The 14,621-nt window shown below is 43.8% G+C and overlaps 1 protein-coding gene across 9 annotated transcripts in view; it reads right to left on the bottom strand.

The window, feature by feature from the left end:
* The window catches only part of adgrb2 (adhesion G protein-coupled receptor B2), a 243,011-nt gene extending 229,283 nt beyond the window's left edge, over positions 1-13,728 (bottom strand). For all 9 annotated transcript variants that reach the window (XR_015111309.1, XR_015111307.1, XR_015111310.1 and 6 more), the window contains exon 1: positions 12,914-13,728. The gene's annotated coding sequence lies outside the window, so the exon portion shown is untranslated. The remainder of the gene's footprint in view (positions 1-12,913) is intronic.
* Between the last annotated feature and the right edge of the window lie 893 nt (positions 13,729-14,621).

Raw genomic sequence — 14,621 nt, 5'->3', positions numbered from 1 at the left:
CGCCAGTCCGTCACAGGGCCATCAGCGACCCTTCGGGTGCGAGACGGCCTCTCTACCTGGAGGATAATCTTCATGTCATTGCTTTTTTTTAGGGATAAACGTCAGAGAAAACCGTGAAAACAATCTCACTGTATGCAGACAACAAATAAAACCCATATTGATGAGGACGACCAGTCCACACTTTGTACTTCACTAGTGTCCAGTGGCCTCTGGCTCCTTTTGTAATTACATGGCTGACCTCTGCTGCATGCTTGTCTCATCTACCTGTCTAATGACTGTGAAGGTGCCAGGGGGCCCACATGATGACACAGCTGCTGTTTAGAGGGGAGACAATAAATTACACGATGCATCTTGGCACCAAAAACACCATCATTTACTTTCTCGTTACACGTTTCGAAGTGCAGGTGAAGTAGGACTTGTTTGTTTCAGTGGACGTGAAAGTTTGGACCTCTTGAACAAAGGTAGTATATATATATATATATATATATATATATATATATATATATATATATATATATACTCAAAAATGATGATTAAAGAGGAGAAGAAAAGTAAAGAAACTGATTACATTTTTTTTAAAGGGAAATCGCCACTTTGTGCTTGAATGGCACATCTCTTTTTCAATTTTGGGACACATGCAGTGAATGTTACTTGTGAAAACTGCTGCCTGCTGAAGTACTAGACCAACCAAATGTGTTTCGAAAGGGGCCAAGAAGAGACCCAGCATCACGATTGTCAAAATATCCATACCACAATGCAACTTCCAGGCTCCTATACCAAACCAAAATTGAAGTTGTGGGGAAGAAAATGGAAGTTGGCATGTGCTATTACATATGATTTCTGCGTTATTTTGCACCTGACATCACTTCAGAGCAATTCAGCCCAGGCTGTGAACCAACCGTACAAACTTTTCCAATCAAATACTTTGAGCTGCAAGAAGTTGAGGCTCAATGTTTGAGGTCAGGCAGAAATGGTGATGGATTTGTACTTAAGCGTCTTGAAGTGCAGCTTTGGTTCGATGAGATGGACAAGAAATGCTCAAAGATTATGGGCGTTAGGATAATAAGCTATAAAAATGTCCAAAAAATTCAACTGTGGTAAAAGTAAACATTTTATCAATATTATGAGCTAAGTGTAAGTTTCACCATTTCTCAATGAGACCGTGAGTTTCTCATTGTCAAATATTCTTGGTAAGAACGGTTATTCCAAGCCTGACCCTTCATATGATTAAGGCAACCATTATAGAAGTAGCATAGCATCGTAGCATCAAAGTAGCATAATAGCACAGACACTTAGTCAGGTTAAACCAAATTAAACACAACAAACTCAGCTACAAGCACATATTTTTTAATTTTGCACACACCATACCCAACTCCAACCCAGAGGACTTTCACGACTGAATATCTACAATTCTACAATTCTACAATTTCATTTAGCAGACGCTTTTGTCCAAAGCGACGTACAGCACAAGCAAGAATTTAGACTTAATTAAGGAAAAGTCCATAGGAAGCGCAAAAGTGCTTCAGTTGTGATTTGGTCACAGGTACTGCCATCTAGTGGCAGAAGAAGTGTCGCCCCCCCCCCCCCTTTTTTTTTTTTTTTTTTTTGGACAGACATACAACATCACACAACACAGTTAGTGCTACATAGTCACTAAGTGCTGGGTCTTGGACCCTCTGACTTATTCTACCCCACAGGACAAAGAGGAGAAGAGTCAGGTTCAGTGCCTCGGTGCTCTCTGAACAATTGAGTCTTCAATTGTCTCTTAAAAGTAGAAAGGGACAGTGCAGAACGCACAGAGTTTGGTAGTTCGTTCCACCATTTGGGAACAACAGAAGAGAAGAGTCTGGCTAGAGATTTGGAGCAGCGCTGGGCTGGAAGCACCAGGCGTCTTTCGCATGCAGAGCGTAGTGGGCGAGAAGGAGAGTAGACCTGGATCAGGGATTCCAGGTAGGCTGGAGCCGTTCTTGTGAATATCTAAAGCTCTATAGCGCCACCATGCAAAGTTTTAACTGCTGCTTCTCTGTTATTCCATGCTACACATGTACAAACGAGGGCTCTGAGAGTCTAGCCGATTCCAGTGATGCTATCCTCTCTCTATGATCAAAAGTCTGAGTTCCAACCTTTGATGCTTTCCTGTGGTGTTTGTCGTGCTTGAGCTCCTGAAAAACACTAATAATCCACTGTTACATTTGCTCCGACATGCAGCCGTCTATACGGGAGCTGCTACTGAAGAGGAGTAGGGTCATCTCCTTGTTAGCATCCTATCTGCAGTTCACCAACCACGTTTGTGACTGGGAATTCGGGACTGCAACTGTTTTCTGGTACTGGTTCTACAGAGCTGTCAATCACCTCAAAATAACAATCAGTTGTCCACGTATCACTCAGAGCAGGTCTGTATTCTACAGGCATGTTTCTGCTACAGACTGAGTCAAAGAGCAGTTTCCTCATATATCATTATGAAAACAATATGAATGGTTTTCCAAACAAGTCAGACACACTTTTCCATGAATGGAAGTCTTACTGAAACTGAACGGTTTCTTTTCGAAATAAAATGACTTTGTTGTCCCGTACCTGAGTAAAGTCAAACAGGAGATATTGTGCGATAATTAGACCGAACTGAACTAAAACCCGTATGAAAGTACCCTGTTTCCCTAGACTATAGCCTGCTTTGGCTCAGATAATCGTCAGATGTTCGTTTACTCCTCCATAGATGAGATGAGCCGTTAACCTCATCGTGTCAACGTCGTTCTCACTCTGAATAGTGACAATTTGTTCTTTTATGCTGCGTTTATCACAAAACAGTAACATCTATATTGATTCTGACACTTCTAAAGTTGTCTCAGTGTTTTTACTTTTATTTTGAGGCTCAGATTATTGATTTGGCCCCTGTGGTTGTAGAGCTATATTGTATTTATTGTGCGTGTGTCGTTTTGAACAGGAGGGCCAAAAATAGGCCTGGAGATGAAGACAAATCTGAAACAGCCAAGAGAGCTCCCCTTCAATTTAATGCTACGATTCCAGAAACAGTGGATAGTAACGCGGAAGCACTCGCACCCTTTCACCTCTAATATTACGAGCAGATAAGAGGGGCAGCAAGGGTCAGTAGGTAGAGCGGCTGTGTAGCTGACAAAAGGTTGCTGGTTCAATCCCTGAAGTGGACAGTCAAAGTCTCAGGATACTGAAGCCCTAATTGTTCCTGATGAGCTGGTTGGTCCTGTGCTTTTAATACAAAACAAAAAAACAATCTTTTTACCATTAACATACAAGAACCACGATGAGTGCAACTTGGAATATGAGATTCTCTGTAAGGAGGACCCTAATGTGAAGAATCCTGGCTGGACAGAGTGTCCTCAGAATCTGTTCAAGAGTCCTTACCTGACATTGAGAAACACCCACTGTAATAAAAGTAGCCCTGCTCTCTGGAACAGCCTGAAAGGCCAGTAGTGTTTTTTTCTTTCTTTTCTTTAATCACCTCTTTACTCAATTGCATGGCCCTCTTTTTGTAAATGAGCCTGTTAACAGTATCAAGGATCGCATCATCAATAAATTCAGACTTTTAACCACTGCGCAAAGCTGCATCTGCATGCAGCTTGATGTGCGGTCTGCAGCAGTCAGAGATAAAGCTGTGAGCATCTACTTCACTTCCGAGATTTTCTCTGTTTTGCTATTTGCGTGACAATACACGATATTTCTATGAGAAGAGAGAATAAATGGAGACAATCAGTCTCATTGTTCTCCACATTTAGCATGTAAAACTAATCGTCTCTGTGGCAGTTCCACACTGTCAAATGCACACACCTGTCACCTTGTGTGGCTACCCAGCATGCCACTGGGCAACAATTCCACCTGTCCACTTTGCTTCTTCGAAAAAAACCAACCACACAAGGTGAAGCTTTAACAAGCCAGTGGACCGGGGGAGATCCCCCCCCCCCCCCCCCACACACACACACACACACACAGGTGCCAACATATTTCAAGCATGAAAAAATTCACATGCAACTTACACACATTTTCACAGTCTCACACAGAACTACACTGGTAGCACATAATATCACAGCGTGAAACCATAATTTTTTTTTTGTCTTAAAGTTTATTCCAACAGGCATGCTGAGCTCATTCATCATATTCTATAAACAGCCTGGGGAGCTTTTTAATTGAAGCTCTTGATCAGAATCATCTCATGTTATAGATGTCACACCAACATATATATATATATATATATATATATATATATATATATATATATATATTATAAAGGTAATGGCAGCATATGTTGCATGTACAGGTGTCTAATACGGATGGGGTTGTATTGACTGCATTAGCATCTTCATGAACTCAGGTACACCTTAAAGAGCTTCAGAGGTTTGTGGGGTGTGAAGGAAGCCCAGGCTCTTAAAAATAGACTTTAACAGCGAACCTTTGTGCATTGGAGGGAATCGTTAAATAGTAGGCAGCCTCTGCACGACCCGTCCTGAAACTTTCTTTTTGTGACAGTTATCCTCAGTAACGTGTCAACCACGTGCCCCGTTATTCACACGGATTCATTCTTTTCCCAGAGAGGAATTATTGGTTCACCCAGTTGTCAGTTTTGGAGGTGATTTACATATTTATTCTTTCTGTCAGTGCTGTGTTAGCACTGGATAGACCACCACATCTGGACCAAACCTGATGGAACGCAATAGACCTTGAGTCCTAAAGGGTGATATGGGATGGAGATATGAGCCTCACGACTGAGGCACGAGAGCTGCTTTAATGAGAAAACTTAAACATTTGACTTATCATCACAGTCAAAGAGCGATGCTTTTGGTGCTGTTCACCTGCCTCTTAGCAGATTTTGAGGTTTTTTTTTCCTACTTGTAAGAACACTGGAACGCTGGAAATGCCGAACATGCAGTTTTATTCGTGTAAAGCAACAAAATACTACAATTTTTTTTTTTTTTTTTTTTTAGCATAGATGTTGTTTTCAGTTCAAGTGTGAAATGTAAATGTCACCTGAACACAGGTAACCAGAAACTAGAACAACAACTTCTCTGCTTGGGTCCATCTGAGAGGCACGTGAATCAAGAGTACTACTATGAATACTCATAATCCAACATGGGGAATAAATACTCAAAATTTTCATTAGAGTAAAACAAGTGATGTACATACTGCCTGCAAGCAAAGATAAAATGCCAATAATTTATGCTAAGCTAACAGCTTAGGTTGCTAGCTTACTGATTAGTTAGCTTACTGGCCTTTACGCATAGCTATGAAAAATGAGACAACAACAACAAGAAAAAGATTTTAAAAAATGCCTCATTACTTAAACAGTTGGTCATCGAACTGACTCTATGTTAGCTTCAAGCTAACATAAAAACAGATGGGTGGCCATACTGTACCATTAAACTATTTGGTAAGTAGCTCACTTTATAATGTGCAAATGATGATCTTATTGTTTTCACATAAATCCAACAAATATGTTCGAGCACATTGTTAGCCTAAGGAGAACAAAATGAAACAAAATGAAACTACAGCTAACCAACGCACGCGCGCGCGCACACACACACACACACACACACACACTTTCACAGCAGGGTGATCTGCAATATGCTTCTGTTTCCATCTAAGAGCACATGCATGCATGAGATGTCCTATTTAACCAAGTCCACATTTACAACACTGAACACACACACACATGCACACATCAGATCCCATTAGATTCCACCACAAAGGAGTCCGGGCTCCTTCCATCTGCTTCTGCAGAGCACAGCTTTCCACTTGTTGGCCTGCAAACACGATGCATCCTCTTCGATGAGGAGCCATAATAGAGGCCGATGGGTGTCACAGCGTGGCACTCTGCTGATGGTGAGGCCAATGTGCTAAGGCAGATGAGTCTGTGCCCTCTGAATGCTGAGTTAAGCAGAGGAACTAGCTGCCTGCTTGTGCATGAGCTATTTGTGCATGAGTAGCAACTCTGTGTGCGTGTGTGTGTGTGTGTGTGTGTGTGTGCGAGCGCGCGCGCGCGTGTGTACATGCATTTCTTTGGCAGTGGAGAGTGTGGGCATGTTGCATTACATGAATCAAGTAAGCACAAAGGGTAAAAAAAAACTTATGGAAAAGAATAGAGACATAAGAAGCATTAAGAGAGGAAGACATGGGAGTATGAAAAGGCAAGGCTTGTTAAGTAAAATGCTGAGAAACCACACATGAAAAAAAAAAACACTTTAGCTGAGGCGATGCACGCACGCACACACACACACACACACACACACACACAGCCCCTCCTTTACTATATAAAACAGCAGCTTCAGATGCATTGAATCAATGGGATCTGCCAGCTCGTGCTCTTTCTCGTTCCCCAAGGGCTGCACATTATGAAAAACATTACATAAAAGGCAAATTTACTGCTGGGACAGTCAGATACCAAACAATAGAGCACGCGCACTCACACACCTGAAATTGCAAAGTCATTGCCCAGTAAAGACCCCTTGTTCATCTTTGCAGAAAGGGAGTTATTAACACACAAAGTCATGGAGTTCTCAGTGGTGTTACTGTGGCAGTTTCTTATCCCTCATGCAATCAATATTAATCAGAGATGTGAATTATCCTCACAATTCCTGGCAATTAATTTGTTTTGTTTTCACCCCACCCCCATCCTCCTACAAACTCAATCTTTCTAATCCCAACGAGGCCCATCCTTTCTCTTTTTCTTGCCAAAAGCCTTAATTAATTGTACAGAGTGAGTCAAGACCAGGGTTTTCTTTTTTTGTTTTGTTTTGTTTGCTTTCGGTTTTCTTTACTCGTAGCCTCGCCCGGGCCCAGTCATGCTTATAGAGCGCCCCGAACCAAAATGGCACTCGCTACAAATATTGACACAGTCACCCGGGGCTTCGCCAAATGAGTGCCGCCCCAGTGACAGAGGCATCTGTGACTCCAAATGGAGCATGGCAGAGCATACCAAGTAGAGAGGCGCCATACATGCTGCCGAGAAGGAGGCAGGATACTCACGATTACATTTTTCACCTCCTCTCTGCTTCTCTAGATCCAGAAATCTATAATAAAGAACTTCCGTGCGCAGTTGTATTTCTCTCCCTGACCAGCCGCTGAACCCAAACTTCCATCATCATATATTATGAAATCAAATCCTCCTCGGCCTTCTCTGCCTTGTGTGGTGGTGTCCTGGGCTTTTGATAAATGAGGAGAGCTGACAGCAGAGTTTTAGATGTGATGATACAAAGTCTGAGCTTTGTTGTCAGTGTGTGAAACTCTGGTAGGCTCAGCCAGGCGGAATGATGTAAAGATAGCCCTGCCCAGCTTCCAATCATACATTAACCAGGGTTTTTACCTTGCATTAACTCACAGATTATAGACTGGACAACAAACAAAACAGCAAGTCATTCGGACTAAATAGTTTCCATAAATTCAATCTTGGACATATCATGATTAGAAAAGGTCCGTTCATACGTCCCATTCTTTACTAGATATCCCTGGAATACCTTCAGGGAATTTCTTCAAATCTGACGAAAATGCCGACTGGATCTCAAGAATGAACTGTAACGATTTTATAAAATAAAGGTCAAATATAAAGGTCACCGTCGGTTCACATAAATGCAAAGTCTCTGGAATGCTTTGTGCTAATTTCCTTCAGATTCGTCACAAACATCCACTGGGACTTGGTGGTCAAAGGTCAAGGTCACTGTGACAGGAGAAGATCGCTCTGTCCCTCTTCCCAGACACTCAAAAACTTTGTCTTCAACTCCAGACGGCATGAGATGGCTGATACCATCTGGAATATTCCTACTGGTAGACTGGCACAGACAACCAAGACCTCTTCTTCGTCTACTGTTACAGCCATCTTGCTTGTTGGCGTCTTCCGACAAAAATACACATTACATAGCCGAGTTGATAGTCGGAACTTACTTTTTTGCAAAATTCCCCAGAAATTGTTTAAAATTCACTTGATGACTGAATGGTGAAAATAAAATAAAGAAATAGCAGAAAAAATGAAAAGAAATAATGTGGGATAGGTGGATGAGTGAAAAATGGGCAGGGGAGGAGAAGGAGGAGGAGGAGCCAGTGGGAACCTTGTTAGGTAAAGGCCAGTGACGTGTGTGTATGTGTCAGTAAGGGTGGTGTCAGAGGAACAATGGCCCGGCCACGGTGCAGTGATCCAGACTAGACCAAGCTGTTGCCTGGCCACTGGTCCATATGCACTATTTAGACAGCACACACACACACACACAGACACACACACACACACAGCTCGACCTGCCACCATTGCTTGAATACTGTATTTTCTCTCTCCCGGTGTGTGTGTGTGTGTGTGTGTGTGTGTGTGTGTGTGTGTGGATGTGGGCTCTGGCACATTTGCCCATCAGAGGCGCTCCAGTGAAAGTGAGACGTGAAACAGAGAGAGAGAGAGCGACAGATAGGTGAGAGAGAGGGGTGTGTGTGTGTGTGTGTGTGGGGGGGTGAAAGATTTAGCGTTGCCAGCATTAGTGCATGACGTGGGCGGATATTGAAGATGTTATTAGTATCACATTTACAGGCCTTATAAAACTGCCACAGAGCTGGGTGGTTTTCATACATCTTCAGCTGATACGTGTCACACTGTCAGTCGCATGGCATTTCTAGCAGCTGCTCAGATGATCATTCAATGATGGCGCAGTCATTACACGCTGTCTCTTTACGCCGTCCCATTTAACCTTCCTGTCGGGTGTCGGTGAAAATTGACAGATTTCATAACCTAATTCAGTCTGGGTTTTTTTTTTTCTCCCTCTAATTTCAGACATCTTTTATACTATACATCCAGGAATATAAGACTGATGCTTGCCACTGTTATCAGCAGTTTAGTAATCTAGCTCATTCATTGGTTGTCATGTACTCAGCGCATGCACCTCTATCATGGTAAAATAAATAACTAAATAAAGTAGCTAAAAAGGCTCACTTTGTTGTCTTTCTTAATAAAAAGGTGCACTTCTAACAAATGAACCTTCTTCAAACACCAGTGTTCTTGCCTCCATTTCTGAGTGAGTAGCAGGCAACAATCAGCGTACAGTTTTGAGTAAAAAGAAGGAGAAGATGGAAGTAGAAGACGGTATTTTTTGGTCAAAATGAAATGATTTCATCTTTTTATTTTGCCAAACACTACTAATGGGAACCGGGCACTGATGTGCGCCAGGTTGGACACGAGATCATATCCAACCACCACCTCTTAAAAAGTCGTCTCTTTCAAGCACCACAATGACCCAAGTCTTATTCTTAATCCTGGTCCTGAAGAAGATCCAAAACTGGATAAAGAGGCTCCACCTACGCAAGATCAAGTGCTCTCATTACTCAGGGAGGGAGGATGAACTGCGAGTAATCAACCAAAACGAAACACACATACACAAAAAAAAAAAGTGTGCGCTCCAAAAAGCGTCAGCGCACACACAGGCCCTGTGCACATTCTCAGAGAATCTGTCTCCAAGATTTCTCTTTCATCATGGATTTGATTGGGATTGCGGTGCTTGATCCAGTCAACCAGCTAGGAACTCTTTGTTTCCATTAGAGGACAGAACGTTGGTGAGGTCAGGATATAATCCAGGGTAATCCACATGAAGTTTGTTTCTCACATATTCCCGTCTATGTCGCTGTCCGCGGTGCTGAAACTGAAACTGCACCACTGGCGTCTGAGGCAGGACTCCCACTGGTGGGGAGCGGTGACCGGTTCTATCTAGCTGGGAATCATTTGCCTCACTTGGCACATTTACTCCTTCCTGTGCACCCTGTCATGTCAGATCGCTGGTTCCTGGAGACGCCCCCGCCACCACCACCGCCACCACCACCACCACCACCACCACCACCACCACCACAACCAGTAGCTTCTTCCACTCCAGCACGCTCTGCTTTGAGAGAGTTCTGTGTCAGCAGTGTGTGTGTGTGTGTGTGTGTGTGTGTGTGTGTGTGTGTGTGTGTGTGTGTGTGTGTGCGTGTGTGTGTGCACTCTTGGGTCCAGTTAAGCAACATATTGTAAATTACAACCCACAGTAGCATTTCCTGATGTCATGAACTGTGGTCTGAGTAGATTCAGGCTCAAGAATTAATCAGTTAAAAACATTAATTCGTGCTACACTGAGCTCACACCAAAAAAAAAATCTTCAAATTAGACCTAATTGTCAAAACTTGGGAAGCCATGAACATGATGACAGGCAAGAGGTAAATTCTGTTATTTAGGGGGGATCAGAAACCCATAAATACATTTACTGTGGTCCAAGTTTCTGTTAAGCTACTTGAGCTCATCACTGATAGAAGAACAGCATCACGACCCCGCAAGCATCCAGGATCTAAGCAGGCTTTTATTCCAAGTTCCGCCCAGATTCTCAGACTCCTGTGCTAACGATCCAGTCAGGTTACAGGCCAACTAAACGATTCCAGATTTGCGTTTCCAGTGCCTTGATCTCTGCCATGAAATGTAGCATGGAATGGTAAAGTCCCAGCCGTGATTATGGAATCACTAATGTGAGTAAAGTTTTATGATCCAAACAAGGCTCCTGCTAGCTACCACTACAAGCTAACCCTATTCAGCTAACCCTCATTGGCTGTTTGACACTGCAGTCTAATTGTCTATAGGATTAATATTATATCGATAAAACCTGACATAGCATGATAATATAGGCAGATCATCAGTTCTGTGTTCCATTCATCGCTGAATTTGGAAGCTAATTCCACTGGACGAAGTCGCAGCATCCATGCTGACTTAGGGAGACGTTGTAACTTGATTGACATGAAGAGCAGCGTCCTGTCCCACAGTCCCAAACAGGAGACTAAGTTCCTCACAGTTAGAAAAAGGCTAAATGAACAGCAGCCTCCTGCAAACGGGGCTATAGCAGCGATCCTCTGCTGCTATAGCCCCCCCCCCCCGCCGCCTTCCTTACTCACAGACATCTGATAAAACTACATCCTGTATCGTTTGCAGTAGACATGTCACTGAAACAGTATTAAAAGACATCTGATGCTTTATTTTTCATACAAAACAAACAAACTCAGAACCGTAACCTGAAAGTGTGAAAATAGAGATCCTTATCCTAGGAGGTGCTAATTATACCAGACTTGGCCACAGCTTTACCGAACCAGTGCCCCTAACCACGGCTTGTCCTCCCCTCAGCAGGGTTTAAAAGAGACCTCCTCTCACATCCAACTCATCAGCCATCATCCTTGGGTTGCTCATCTCAGCTAAAAGGAGACACGGCCCTGCCGGCTCCATTAGTTCCGACAGCAGCCCCGTGAAATAAAACAAACGAGGTTATTCAAAGTGATTTTAACTATAAAAGAGGAGAGCAGGTTATAGTTATTCACTGCTCCAATTCAGATCACACACACACACACACACACACACACACACACACACACAGACACTTGTGATTTCTATGCAATGATAAAATGAATAAGCCATCAGACAACAAAGCAGTGTCGTGTTCTGACAGCAGCCGGCAGAAATGAAACAAACAAGGTTATTCACTAAAATAAAAAACAAACATAAAGTAGTGGCCAGGTTAAAGTTATTGAAGGTGGATAAGAGGAAGAATCACTTACTGTACTGGTGTGTCTGAACTGGGTTCTCAGGGTCTGAGTGATGGCGACAATGTTGCCAGTTAGATAACAGGCCAAGTGAGGCTGATGCAGATTATAGGAATATCTTGGTTTCCTTGGGATTGAATTAGTCAAAGCAGCCCTGAGTGTGAGTGTATTTACGTGTGTATGTGTGTGTGTTAAATTCCATGATTTAAGATAGCAGTGGTGGGACTTTGTTTAGAGGTGCGTGTGGATTTAGCGCGCGTGCGCGCGCACACACGCACCAACATACACACTCAACAGATGGGTAGAGAAGCGAGACGGATAAAGAGAGAGAGAGAGAGCGAGAGAGAGAGCTCGCAGGCTCTTTTGCACTCCCGTTGTCCCGGTTGTCATTCCCGCTCAGCGTCACCGGAGCCACCTGCTCGATGGGAGACTGAGGAACCGTTTCCTTTAGAACCGATCACTTTACTCCCCATAACAGGGACTAGATGGAGAGGATGAGCGGCAAAGAGGCGACACTGCGGCATCAGAGCCTGATCAGGTATCTTTGAATGGGCTTTCTGTTGCGCGGTGAGAGATGCCGGCGCGGATGTAAGTCATCCAGGCCCCCCCATCAATCCTCAGCGCACGCTCGCTGGCGTCTTCGGTACATCCTGGCTTTTAGCATTCAACGGGAGGCGCGCGCGCGCAAATACACACACACACACACACACACACGCACACACACACATACACACACACACACACACGGGCGCACCGGAGAGTATGGGGGGGGGGGGGCTCTAACCTCACGCAGTACGTGAAGGAAGCAACTGACGAGAATCATTTTCATCCATTGAGAGCGCGCGTGAAAAGCTTCTTTAGCAACAGAAGTCAAATTCGTGTTTCTACATATGATGAAAATGTAAGTGTGTGTATGTGTGTGGGCTTGCGCGCGCGCGCGCGTGTGTGTGTGTGTGTGCTGCACTGCGTGCGCGCGAGTGTGGGTGTTAGTGTTTCTTTTTGGCCACTGCGCAAAGTTACTGGTCTCCCAGCAGCTTTAGGGTCGATCTATAGCTCTCTGCGCTTCTCTCACAACGTGATTCGGCATTCCAGAAGCTTGTGCTCAACACATGAGCCGTAATTCAACTGCTAATATGTATTTATTTATATATATATTTTCTCTACCGCAGGGTTCGGCGCACAGATCACACGCGGACAACACTGCCCATTCAGTTCAAGCAAAATGACTCCAAAAGTCAGTGCGTCATTTTACTACTCTTGTACTCGGTGATCTATGTACAAATGTCAAGGATAAACTCCATACACGAGCTCCTCTGAGCTGAGGAGCAGTCCAGCAGCACATATGTTGTGATCAATAGATAAATCACGTTACCTGATCGCTGTCAGCAGTAGTTATTTGATGTGGCGACTGTTCCCCGATCGGTTTCGTGGATATAAATTAAGTTTCCCATCCATGGCACGTCTCAGGTTGGAGAGGGAGGGAGACGATCATTCATTCATTCCTCGCCTCTGCTTGGAATCTTCTCCCCACAAATGTTCTCGGCAAGGCATCCCACTTCTGCACCTCCGAAACGAGCCAGAAAAAACACGAGTAAAGAAATAAAATGAATGAATTAATAAGTAAATTAAAAAAAAACAAAGAAGAATATCAGGAAATCATAAACTATCCATGAATTTAATGGAAACAAATTAAAAAAGAGAACAACGCAAGAAATAAAAAAATGGAAATGAAAAAAGAGGGGATGTCGGGTTTTTGTGGTTGTTTTTGTAGATGTCCAGCTCTGTTCAAGAAAATAAATCCATGTCACATAATCTCCATGGTTTGGTGCATATCTTTATATTCCAAAGCGACGAGATGGACGCGCCTCACAGGCAGCAGCAGCGGCACCGCAGCAGCAGAGTGGTTTTCTACTAATGCCTGGTACTCCAAGTCCAAGGAAGCTCTTCTGTCAAGCACACGCAGACAGAGAGAAAATATAATCAAGCGAGAGGGGAAAAAAAAGCAATTCTTCCTGCGCTCACTGCCCCTCTCCTCTCATCCTTGCCGTCAGAGGGTGGAACGTGTCACTGGCTCCCGCCTGCTCTGGTATTCGGACGAGGTATCCACAGGCAGCGGCTCGCAGTCGGGCATCTGGCTCCCCTGCAGTCGCTTCTTCACGAGCGGAGGACAGAGATGCGCGTCCTCGCCGTCCTCGGCCGGGGATCCGTCAGGCGCGTTCACACGGGAACACCCCCCCCCCCCTCCTTCCGCCCCCTCCCCTCCTCTTCCTCACGCTTTTCCTCATCTACACCCACCACCATCATCAAAAGTCATGACGTCAGTACGCGCGCAGTTTCCAAATACAGCAAGCTCGGATGCACTCCCTTCAAAATATAATTACGCATATTTAAAACTCGGGCCACATTTCCTCTCTGTCTCCTCTTTCTCCAAGCTTGTAGAATTCTTCTTAGTCAAAAGGGGCAAATAAAGTTAATTAAAAGGCAGTCAAGTTTCAACAAATGACCTCCGCATCCTTATGTAGCTGCAACGTAACCCAAATGTCTATAATTCATATATTGCATATGAATGTTTCAGAGGCTGCGGTATTCAGAGAAACTACACACCAAAGAGGAAGAAAATAAAATGTTTCATCACAGCCAACACACACACACACACACACACATAAGGGAGGAGCATGAGGTGGTGGAGGAGCAGCTTGCTGCATATTTGCATGAAACATTTGTCAGCTCAGGTGTTTCCTTTGAGGGCTTTCTGGGACACATGGACCAGGACCAGCCACTCAGATATTCATCCGCCAAAGTTACAGACTCTGACTCAAGCGATTCCGCACAGTTTAATTTAAAAAAAGTCACTTTAATCAACAGTCATACTTACAGAAGATATTACAGAGGATATTAGGGTCAAAAGTAGAAAAGAAAATGGACGGAGAATGTTTATTTTATTGGTTATTCTCTTTTATGCTGAGAAGAAAGTTGAAATGTAAGCAGTTGAGACCAACTATGATTTAAGGAAAGAACTCAGAATGTTGAGCTCAAAGTGTCAATATTATCTCGAGATAAATGAGGTCACGCCTTTATGG

The sequence above is a fragment of the Aulostomus chinensis genome, chromosome 22 (assembly GCF_037954235.1).
Source record: "Aulostomus chinensis isolate RoL2024-O1b breed Wild chromosome 22, RoL_Achi_v1.0, whole genome shotgun sequence".
Taxonomy (NCBI): domain Eukaryota; kingdom Metazoa; phylum Chordata; class Actinopteri; order Syngnathiformes; family Aulostomidae; genus Aulostomus; species Aulostomus chinensis.
This window is presented reverse-complemented; position numbering and strand designations above follow the sequence as displayed.